Source organism: Amblyomma mixtum, chromosome 3, assembly GCF_055824585.1.
Source record: "Amblyomma mixtum isolate Tamu chromosome 3, ASM5582458v1, whole genome shotgun sequence".
Lineage (NCBI taxonomy): Eukaryota > Metazoa > Arthropoda > Arachnida > Ixodida > Ixodidae > Amblyomma > Amblyomma mixtum.
In genome coordinates, this window is record NC_143014.1 from 184,226,502 (window position 1) to 184,239,194 (window position 12,693).

Below are 12,693 nucleotides of genomic sequence, written 5' to 3' on the forward strand. Positions count from 1 at the left end.
TTCTGGGTTGTGTTGGCATCCCCATGTGGTGTGGTTTGTGCACCCACAACTGCACCGAGGCAGGAGGAAAGCAAAGGCTCAGGCGTTATAAAAGTGCATCGCTGGCAAGAAATAATACGACTTCGTAGACGCAGCCAGCTACCCAAGCCACAGAGCCACGGTGGCAGCGGCTATCGACTACGTTCACAAGGAGTTAGCCACCGTCACCGTAAGGCATTGTACCTCTACTTATGTACAGGCGACTGCGACTGCTTTCGCAGTAGCCGAAAGCAACACAAGAGGAGAATCCTTCGTAATCATCTCGGACTCGCAGACAGCCTGTCGGAATTTCCTGAGAGGCAGAACAGGCAAGAAAGCTATTTGCGTTCTAAGCCAAGGCGGCTCAAGCCAAGTAAAACATTCCATCATGCGGGCATCAGGACACGCAGGCCTGGCCGGGAACCACGCAGCGGACGCTATCGCTCGAGGACACACTAACGGAGCGACGGCTGATGCTTAGGGATTCGAGCCAGTTACCCAGACGTACGGCGATATACTGGAGCACCTTAGGGGATTAAGGAGGGTCTATCCCCCATTCGATAGCCAACTAACTAAACAGCAATATCTAAGTTGGAGACAGCTCCAAATAAACACATATAAATGCTTATTTATCCTAAATGATACACCCCACTACATACAGATCCGCATGACCATGGTGCAGAAAGACAGGGGCACGACATGCACCACTCCTTGGTGTGAACGGTGCCGCTGCGATGCTGCTGCTCCGTGGGGGCCAGTTCATAGTCTTCTCCAAGTCGATGAACGATCTTGTACGAGCCAAAATAGCGGCTCAAATGTTTTTCACTCAGTCCACGACGTCGAGTGGGCGTCCATACCCAGGAAGCGTGGTCGTGGCCTCACTCCCGTGGATGAGACTAAATGGTGTCATCTGGGTGGCCCCCTGCACTGCTGAGTTGTAGGCGAAGACGACGCAGGGAAGAATGGCATCCCAGGTCATGTGTTCGGCGTCGGCATACATGGTGAGCATGTTGGCGATAGTTTTGTTTAAGTGTTCTGCTATCCGATTAGTTTGCCTGCGGTACGCAGCCGTCTTCCGGTGGCTCGTTTCTCTCTGTACTGCAGGATTGCTTGGGAGCTCGGCAGCAAAGCAGTTCCTCTGTCCGGGATGGCAACTTAGCGCTCTGAAGGAGGTCATTTTCAACGAAGAACTTAGCAGCTTCTGCAGCGCTACCACGGGGCAGCGCTTATGCTTCGGCATAGCCGGTAAATTGGCCGGTTGGTATTATTATCTACTTGTTACCGGATGTCGCTGCACGGAGGGGGCCAAGGAGATCCATGCCGATCTGCTGGAAAGGTCGCTTGGTGGTCTATTTGGCTGGAGAAACCCTGCAGGTCTCGTTGACTCCGTTTGGCGGTGTTGATAACACGCTGACGTCACCTGGGATTTTAGGACCACTGCTGCTGGTAAACGCGTACATGGTCTGATACATGAGTCATATGCATAATACTTTCGCATTATCCACGTTTGGACGGTCCGTACGTAGAGAAGACTCGCCTCCAGGTACCCGAAGAAGCGCTGTAGCCCAGTCTGAGCGTTGGTGCTGTTCCAAGTCGCTGGTGCTTATAGTTCCGAAAAAGGCGCCCTTATCATCCTCTTCCGACGGCTTGTCGACAGGGACTCGCGACAGTCAATCTCCATCCGTGTGCTTGCGTCCGGATTTGTAGGAGGCACTGACGTCAAACTAATGGAGGTGCACGCTTCACGAAGACGGACGGCCGGAGGGGGACCTTCAGACTGACAAGCCAGCACAGTGTGTGGTGATCGCTGACAACCTTGAACGGCCGCCCGTACAGGTAGGGGAGGAATTTCGATGTAGCCTAGATGATGGCGGGGCACTATTCGGTCGTTGAATGGTTAGCCTCGGCCTTCGACAGGGAAGGGTTAAGCGTACGCGATTGCTTTCTGCAGCCTGTCGCTTTTATGAACGAGGACGGCGCCAACTTCTCTCGGCCTCTCTCGCCAACTTAGATTAGCCAGTAGTCGATCATGAGGTCCAACGACCAGAACGACTATGACGGCGTGGCATGATCAGTCGAGGGTATACCGTCGATCCTTGGGAGGAGGTAGATGTCTTTCTTAGTTAGGCTGTTAGCCTTACCATGTTAATCAACTAATTTACCACTTGAACTATAGCTTGCGTTCAGGATAGTTCGTTGTATACCGATGGGAGAATTTGCGGGTGCTGCATCGGGTCGATGTTTCGAATGTTTATTGATGTTGAAAACTGCCGTCACGCGCATTCATCACTTTGTTTGAAACTCGAGATGCGACCAGGTTTATCTCGAATGATCGCAGCCATGCTCAACTGATTCCATGTTGTTCGAGATTGTGGTGGTTGCTGCTTTGAGCACCGTGTCTCGAAAGTTATTTGTCAGCTTTAAATTGAGCGCGGCCGAGAGCGGCAGACATTCTGTTCTACGATGACTGCCGAGCACGCTTGTTGCTGTCGCCGAGTTGTTCAACTCTTTGTGGGCGCATGTCAGCTTAATACAGATTTCATTTCAGTGATGCATCAGCCTGCTCGTCTGATCACGGCATTGTCACCACCGCGTGAAAATATGAACATCAATATGAAAGAATTTCTAACAAACAACCAGCGTGCGGCTGGTCATGTGCATTTATGCTTCTGGCAGTCCCCTGTACGCACTGCTGATAACTCGATACTTCCAGGCACTTTAGCAGAAAACCATTCAAGTAGATTTTAACATAAAATCGTTATCAAAGTCTAGAATATGTTTTTTTTTTCTGTTTTATGGCGTTCAACGTACCAAAGCGACTCACTCAGTCTATGAGGGACACCGTAGTGGAACTTGCAGGGTGTCGAACCAGAACCGAACCTGAACCCGAAACCGGAACCGAACCCGAATTTTTGCCCGGAACTGGAACCGAACCGAACCCAAATTTTTTTTGCCATCTTGGAACTGAACCCGAACCGGAACGATTCAAAGGAACCGTTCCGAACCGGTTCGGGACTCGGTTCAGCCGCACATTTTGTGCAACACGGCATACTTTTTCTTTTTTTTTTCAGACCAAATGGCATATGCCAGCGCGTAGATTTACCCAGCGAGAGCTGTCGGCGCTATGAAGTGCGAAAATGGCATCCAGTCGAAATGGCATCCAGGTCAACAACAAAACTAAAAGAAGTCTCGTGTCCAGGAAGAAAGCTAATTGGCGTTTCCGCAATGTGCTTTTGGTAATTGTAAAGTATTTTACGCCAGATTGACGTGAAATGTTGGATTTTACAGTATGCCCCTTTCAAATGCTTACGTACAGCTTTACTCGAATTGTTAGCACTGCTTTAACTCGTAAAGCACTGACTGAGAATGATTTCCTTTTTTGTGTGTGTCGAGTACCATAAATATGTGAAGCATAGGCGCAATGACCCAATCACGTTGTGCAACATTTACTCTCTGAGGCATTCCTTGTCTCAGACAGCAGATAATGGATAAGACCTCTCATGATGGCTCAGTGGCTGTGGTGCTCGGCTGCTATTGCCAAGGTCGCGTGTTTGATACCGGTGGCGAGGTCGCATTTTGATAGCGACGAAATGCAAAAATGCGTTTCTGCTGTACGATGTGACTGCACTCTGAGGAACCCCACCTGGTCTACGCTATCTGGAGTCTTCCACTACAGCGTTCCTGATAGACTCCGCGCCGCTTTGACGCGTTAGAACACACATAATACTATTATTACAAAACAAAGAAATATACATGTGTTTTCTTTTTAAAGAATCCGAATATTCTTTGTTGCACGCGACGGAAATAAGCAATGAAAGGCGGGCATGTAGCAGCGGTACGATACTTAGAAAAAAAAACAGTGATTGCACAGAGAGGCAATGCGGAAATAGATGCGCTCGCTGAGATGTGAAAAACACCTAGAAAGGTGCTACTGAAATGAAATGTTACTGCGATGAAGTGATTTTCTGTTATGTCGAATGTCGATGCATTGAAATTGTTCTGCTTATATAAAACAAATGACAATCGCTAGCGGGCAGCTTCGTCACGCTGCTCTCGAACTGCTGTATCTTGAATTCTCTGACGGGCGGCTTATATCTGCCTCTGCCGCACATGAGGGAAGCCAACAATAACCGAAACCAAGCAGCATAGGGGACGGTGGTCCATCATACGGCTCTTGAGACTAAAAAGTCACAGCAACATAAATAGATCACACGGCACACACAGTTTTTCTCCACTGGCAAAAAACGGGTACTAACCCGTGTGATTTCAATTTCCTTCTCAAGTGCACGTTCGCCGTAATTATGTCCCAGAAGAACGTAGCATCATTGCACAGAATAAAACAATGATCAATGGCCTTTGGCGCATTGCGTAGGTGTCAATTTACCGTTCATGACACAAACATTCTCCTCAGCATGAAGTAACGCCATGACAGGCAGCTCGGTGTGTGAAGTTTAGAGAAGAACGTTTTTTCAGCAGAAGAAATACATGTACATTCGCTTAACACGTTTTAAAGCACTGGTGTTAAGGAACTCCAGAAAAGGTTGGCGATACAACAGTACAGGAAAGAAATACCCTGTAAGTACATGAGTCGTCTGCCTTCTGGAGAGGCTATACAGGTAGTCTAAAGAAAAGCGCACAGTGAGGAAATTTAAGGTGTCCGCTACATCAGCGCGGCGCCGACGACTGTCTATCTTGTCGTGCTATCGGGGGTGCAACCCGGGTATAGTGCAACCGAACCATCACAGTGTTCACCAGCGCCAACCTCGTCAATAGCAGCGAACGTAATGCGTCTTCTTTTACCGAGAGTGCCACATAAAAAACGCGGTCGAACGGTGAGGGCGGAAGCTGTGCGAGAACCCTCGCTTCGGGTTCTTTGTGTCTGAGGCGAGGGGCTTAAGGTTGGTTCACATGCAAGCGAATGGGCGACTGAGCGGTGCATCCCAGCGAAAATTTCCAACTTGTTGGAACCTCGCCGCTCACCACCGCGACGACTCAAAAACAAGTTTTTGCACCGCGGCGTCAGGATTCGCTAGCGTTTTCGCGTTCTTTTGTGGAACGCTTTGCGACGGCACACGTGCAGCCTTCACAGCATTCCACCTCAGGTAGATCAGCTGCAGGTAGATGGGGTATTCTAGACCGCAGCTATTATGCGCCCGTTCCCGCGTTCTGCGTCGCAGTCGGCGTAGTCAGCGTAACCGGTTGTCCAAGTAGCAGAGCGAATTAAACGCCACCTGGAAGGTGGCTGCCACGGGAAGACCCCAAGAGTGACTAGCAGCATAATACACCACATGCCAGGTAGTGTGTGATGATTGGTTTATTGGGGTTGAACTTCCCAAAGCGACTCAGGCTAAGAGGGACGCAGCGTATGATGAGTTGCGCTTAAACTTCGCATTACCGACAATGCAACCGTCTGTCAATTTTTTGCCAGTGAGTGCCCGGATGTGTGCCCACCGAATTGTGCACGCGTGTGCATACACATGTTTAAGCGCGCACGCACGCACACACACACACACACGCGCACGCACGCACGCACGCACGCACGCACACACACACACACACACACACACACACACACACACACACACACACACACACACACACACACGCGCGCGCGCGCGCGCACACACACACACACGCACACGCACACGCACACGCACGCACGCACACACACACACACGCACACACACACACACAGGCGCACGCACGCACACCACGGAAATTTTTGAGAAAGGAGACTAAACTGCTAACTCAGTAAAGAAGCCAACTACAATATTCTAATCCTGAGTGGCAATCGAGCCAGTGGTGGCGGGCGCAACCGAAAAGCTTCGTTTACTGATGCCTTAGGTTACTCGGCCATCTTCGAATATTATTTTTACTGTTGCCTCATGGAATATCAGGAACCTACCTGACCTCGTCTTGCCTTACTGGACTGGGTCGAATTCCGCGACCTCGGTATACGGCCTCATGCCACTATCACTCCCTTGCTCTGCCCGCACATAAAAATTCTTGAAGGCGCACACGTCAAGAAAGGGAGAACTATCAGGAGGTTGAACTTTCGCAGCATATACGATCTGAGCTAAAATGAACTGTTCTCTGAACAGTGACCTCGCCGAAAGTGGTGATTGTGCGTGTTTATCAAGCATACGGCTTCTTCACAGGCTAAGCGGTCTTATTAACAGGAAAAGTTCACACGGAATTCCGGTGTTCTTCATTACTGGCACAAATCTTATAGTGTAAGGCATGACCTCAATGTCCTTTTTAAGAGACTGCTGAAGTGTGCTACGTCTCAAACGAACATAGCGTCACAAATAATTTCGTTGTTCAATTGTTCCTTCTTGCTTGCAGATGTAGCAATTCACTGATCATGGCACAAACGTCCGCTTGGCTCGATATCATGTCCTAACACGTAAGGTCGACGTTTGAAGTCTAAGAAAGGTTTTTAAAGCCTATTGAATGTACATCCTCTGAACTCGCTTTAATATAAGTCCGTCAAGAAAGCCTAGGTAAGGCTGCACGTAGAGGAAGTAATAACCGATGAGAACCTTTGTCAGCTGCCTTCTGGAGAAGCCGTACAGGTATTCTAAGGAAAAGCGAATATTTAGGAAATGGAGTGTGTCAGCACAAAATTCCCTCACGATTATGTACATAAAAGACAGATGAGCATTTATTCACCTAATAAACACAGCTGCCAGGAAGTGGTGGTTTTCGGTTTCGAAAAATAAAAATCATGAAATGGGTTAGTGGACAAAAACAGCACGAAAGACTCACCATGCTGTATCAAGGTAGCATGAAATTCTGTCCACGCTTGGGCTCCCTTTGAAAGCGCCCCAGACAAGTCACAAAAACTCTAACGAATTTACGGTCCTCCTCTTGCAATGCACCAATTGCAACATTGTCACAATGCAACGTCGCATCGAAGACGTCGCAAGTTTGTGTCCGTACAGACACGAAGTGCCGCCAACCAATGCAAGCCTGCTTTTTTATCATATTCTTTTCATCAGAGCAAGAGACGGAGACGACATCAGCATAGGCCAAAATCTTAATTTTACACTGTACAAGGTACAAGCCACGATTTGCTGTGTTTTTTGAAGAAACTCAGCTATAGGTGGTCGAGATATATAATGCGAGGTACAAAGGCGATGTAGAGCAGGTGATGAAAATAAAATATTTCTGGTAAACTCTCTAGATGTATGCTGCAGGTGTGCCAGAGCGGGAGGGTGACTGGCAAGCCGCTTTTGGGGTGACAGAAAGATGTCTTGGCTGTATATACCTGCAAATACAAGGCAACTTCCGCTCATAGTGGGCGCATGCAGCGGTCCTGACGGCGGCCGCTTAAGCATTTTGCGCCGGAGAAATTCCCGATTGCCGCCGCGGTGGCTCAGTAGCTATGGTGCTCGGCTGCTGGCCCGAAAGACGCGGGTTCGATCCCGGCCGCGGCGGCTGAATTTCTTTGGAGGAGAAATTCGAGGCCCGTGTACTGTGCGATGTCAGTGCACGTTAAAGAACCCCAGGTGGTCGAAATTTCCGGAGCCCTCCACTACGGCGTCTCTCATAGCCTTAGTCGCTTTGGGACGTTAAACCCCATAAACCAACCAACCAAATTCCCGATTGACACGAGCTTCTAGAGAGACCTATTACTCGCCTGACGGGGACTCCGAAACTGCTGAAGCTGAAATGTTTTGTAGATGAAAAATCCATCAGCTTTATGTATCTCATCAGATAGAGTCTAGTATACATAGCCGGTGTACACTAATTCTGAGTTCATTTGATTTCGCGGCTCTTGCGTAAATTTAAATCTTTTTGCCGCGGACAGTAAAAAATCTCGCAATGAGCAAATTTTGCAGTGCTGTTTTATATACTGCCATCACAAAGAAAAGTAAACAGCAAAGCAAGGTTGATTAAAAACCTACGTTCAGAATTTTTTATAGCCTGAACCCGTTTGAACCCGTTTGAACCGGTTCGACGCTATCCGGAATGGTTCGAACCGGAACGGAATGTCGCTCCGGAGCCGAACCCGGAACTGAACCCTAAAGGCGTGAAGCCGAACCTGAACCGAACCCGAAAAAATTCCGGTTCGACACCCTGAGTGGAAGGCTCCGGATAATTTCGGCCGGCTGAGGTTCTTTAATGTGCATTCACATCGCACGGGCCCCGAACATTTCGGCTCTATAAAAATGCCACCGCCGTGGCCGAGATCAAATTCTCATCGTTCGGATGAGCAGCCGAGCGCCATAAACACTGAGCCACCGCGGCGGATTTTGCTCTATAAAAGAGGATCGGGGTTTAAGGAATCAGAAGCTTGGCGATAAACACCACCACTTCTCGATCAAACAGTGGTCGTGCAAATACGCTCGCAACATTTAGACTGAGAGTCCATTCGGAACAGAAACATAAATGGCGCGTTCACACTTGGGCATTTCGGCGGCGACGGCCAGCGAAATCCGCCGCGTCCGAAATGCTGCCTCGTTCACACTTGCCGGCCACCACGTCTCCGCTCGTCGTCTGCTCGCGGCGTACAGAGATATGGCAAGAGGTTAACCGATGCTGTCTATATGCGATAACCATGTGCACGCTTACGTACGTCAAAATGCAGCTATTAAGCCATTTCTAACACTCTCACTTTTAGAACAGAAGCGCGACGACGTTCAGCCTAGTGGCGTCATCTGGTGGTTAAGACGGGAACCGTTGCTGTCAACAAACCGACGAAGCTTAAAGGGCGCAGAATCGTCGCTCTAAAGAAAAAACTAATGCAAATTCATTAATCGTACGTTTTCTTATGGGTTAGATGAGACGAGGCGACAGACCGGTGGCCCATTTATGGGTGGCAAGAATTAAATCGCAACAAGACGGCACAAAGCCAAAAAACGACAGGACAGACGCTAACTTGCATTGGCCATTTATTTTATTTAGAACATACTGCAGGCCTACAGTAGGCCCAAGCAGGAACACCAATGAACGCGCTGAAGAAGGCAATAACAAGGACGAATCCAGTCTGAAGCGAGGCATCATTAGCATCATCCATCGAAGGGCGCCGCCATATTTGTCGCCACGGGAATGCAACTTCGTACTCGCCGTCCTATTGGCCGATGAGAATCGGCGGAATTTTTTTCCGGCGGCAGAATTCGGTCCTGGACCGATCGGGCTTTCCGCGGAATCTCTGCCGCGGCAGCGTATTCCGCTTGCACGCGACTTTGCACGCTGGTCGGTCGGCTGCTCCTCCGCCGGCCCCACCTCCAAGGGCAGAGCTTCCTGTCCCGTCGGAGCTGCGCGGCTTATTGGCCGCGGCCACGGTATCTGCCTGACGTCTGAAAGAATCTAACCAATAGCTATCTCTCAACTTGTATACGCTGGTGCGAGACGGTCGAGGGTGCTACCATGAAGCAGTCGCCGGGAAGTGCTCGCCAAATTTCGCACGCCATTGTGGGTCCTCTGTTGCGTGTAGAAGTGTATTATTTGGCTCAGGTGTTTATGACAACACAATGCAGTGATTAGGCGAGTTGATATGCTCTCCTCGGAACATGTTTCGAACCCCTTTAAGAAGCGCTTTTATAATGCGCGTAGCGTACACGAGCAAAAATATTCATATTGGGGAGCGAGCTCCGCTATTTTAAAATAACACCAACAGACCTGGGCAGTACAAGCGAGTTATGCCTTTTTCATTAAATAAATGCACGAGAAGTTCGTGTGTTCTGCGCGAAACGAAATCAGAAAGACAGACTGGAGATTTCGACTGAGTACGTCTGGACTGAATTACGGTTAGTTGTCTAGCCTTTTAGTTCATTTCACAGCTGCCCGTTTCAGAACTGTTATTCTTTTTAATCCTAGGAGAATTTCATTTTAGCGGTTGTTGCAGCACCGCCAAACCCGGCACTACATCAGTGCTTGCCTGACCATGCTTGACAGAGCCGCATCAGTGCAGTCTCAAGCTACTGTTTTTTTCTTCATGGTGGGAAAGATTATTTATTTATTTATTTTTATTTATTTATGTACATACTGCAGACCATGGTTAGGTCCAAGCAGGAAGGGCAGGTGCAAAAAAAGCAAAATTATAGCAACAAAAATACAACAACAGCAAAGATAATGTAGTAAAACAACAATACAGCAATGCAAGACAAAGCAGAAAAAAAATACATAATACGCAACATCAAAAAAGATGGCTGAGGAACGCGTCTGATTTTCAGGGTTGATTAGGTTCGGTTAATGAGTTCCAGTCGGATATGGTGCGTGGGAAAAAGGAAAACTTGAACAAGTTAGTCCGGGCAAAATATGGTTTTAAAAGAGCTTTGTGATAGTGTCGTGTATTCCGTGTTGGCATTGGGGAAAGATAAGCAGAAGGGTCAAGTCTGAGTTTATTGTTAAGAAGTAATGAAAGAAAATCTAAACGAAAATTTTGTCTTCTTACCTGTAGTTCTTCAATACCATTAGCATGCATCAAGTCTGAGGGGGAGTCAGTGGGTAAATATTTTGAATATATGAATCTAATTGCTTTCCTTTGAATGTTCTCGAGCTTTCTTATGTTAGACTTAGTATACGGGTCCCAAATTATGCAAGCATATTCAAGCTTGGGTCCAATTAGAGTATTATAACCTAAGAGCTTAACGTTAGCGGGGGCGTTTCGAAGTTTATGCCTTATATAACAGAGCTTACGGAATGCGAGCGAACAGATGTTATCTATGTGAGAGTTCCAAGAAAGGTTATTAGTAAGTGTTACACCCAAGTACTTTACGGACGCTACTTGTTGCAATGGTGATGATTCTAATTTATATACATATTCTAGAGCGTTTATCTTGTTAGTTATGCGAAGAGAAACGCTTTTATCTGCGTTCAGTGTCATGTCCCAGCGCTTGCACCACTGTACAATATTAGTAAGCGTATTTTGTAGCTCACTCTGATCGTTTTCATTGCTAACATCGCGAAATAGGACACAGTCATCAGCATATAATCGAATATGTACGCCAGGGCAAACTTCATCGATGATGTCGTTAATATATATTAGAAAGAGTAGTGGCCCCAGTACGCTTCCCTGTGGCACACCTGATGTGACTGGGAGACAGCCAGACTGGTGCCGACCGATTGAAACATGTTGACTCCGGTTAGTTAAATAATCATTTATCCAGGAAATAAAAATAGGCGGAAGTCCAATAGTTTTTAGTTTTAGAATTAGGCTGTGGTGTGGAACTTTGTCAAACGCTTTACTGAAATCTAGAAAGATCGCGTCAATCTGGCTGTTATTGTCAAGTGATGCCGCAAATGAATGGATAACTGAAAGTAGTTGAGTTACTGTGGAAAACCCTTTGCGAAAACCATGCTGGTAATCTGTCAGAATGTTGTTGCGATCTAAGAATTCATTAATGCTAGTTGCGACAATATGTTCCATTAATTTGCAGCAAGATGACGTTAAGGATATAGGTCGATAATTGGTCACCTGAAGGCGGTCGCCTTTTTTAAATACAGGTACGACTCGGGCTATCTTCCAGTCTTCAGGTACACACCCGGTTAACAATGACACGCGAAATATAATAACCAAAAACCTGGCCAGAGATTCAGCATACCTCCGAAGAAAACCGTTAGGAATATCGTCGGGCCCTGGGGATGATTTAATTTTCAGGTTTAGTAACATTGAAACGACACCATCATACGAGATGAAGTTAACTTCAGATGGATGTGCTGAAGTTGTGCTTGGTGCATCGTACGGTTTTGGTTGGGAAAATACACTGTGAAAGTAATTGTTAAAATGGTGAGCAATGGCAGGCTGATTGGTAACCGTTGTACCGTTGATAGTCATTTCTGATATAGGGACTTTTTTATCGCTAATGTAGCGCCAAAATTTACCCGGGTCGTTTTTTATGAAGTTCGGCAGAGTTGTTTTGAAATAATATTCTTTTGAACGGCGTACAGCAAGGGCGAGGCTTTCTCTTAAATGGTTGATTGTGCTCTGTTGTGCGCGATGCTTTTTTAGCCTTTTGATTCGGCGTCTGAGATGAATGATACTGCGTGTCATCCAAGGCGTCTGCTTGCGAATGTTTTTGTATTTTACAGGTATGAAATTTTTAAGGCAATAGTGGCACATTTTCTTAAACTGATTCCAGAGTGCGCAGGCGTCGGTTCCATCAAATTCGACAATGCATGTTTCAAGATGCTCAATAACTGAGGCGTCATCGGCACGTGTGAAGTCCATGATAGGATGTGCTTTACATGTTTTCGTCTTGGCAAGCGGTTTTATGGGAATGAAAACACTAACAAGATGATGATCTGAAAGTCCTGGTGCGACAGACACGTTGCAATCATGGAAAACATGGGGAACAAATGCAAGATCCAACACTGAATTACTCATGCGAAATTCGCGGGTTGGCTCGCGAACCACTTGACACAAGTTGTGCGTGAACATAATGTCGAATACAATATCCACGTTTTTTTTGTACCCGGAACATGGCTGCAGACGTTCCCAGTCAACGCCAGGTAAGTTGAAATCACCGAACAGCAATATTTTACTCTTTTTGTAATTTGACATGTGAACTTATAACTTAGTTAGATAATCTTGTGTTACATTAGGAGGCCTGTAAACCGCATACAAAATAAAGCAATGTCCCCAGCAAAACAGTTTCATGCAAAGGCACTCAAGATCAGGTACATCTTCTAGCGAAACAGCCTGTATATTATTTTTAATGAGTACTG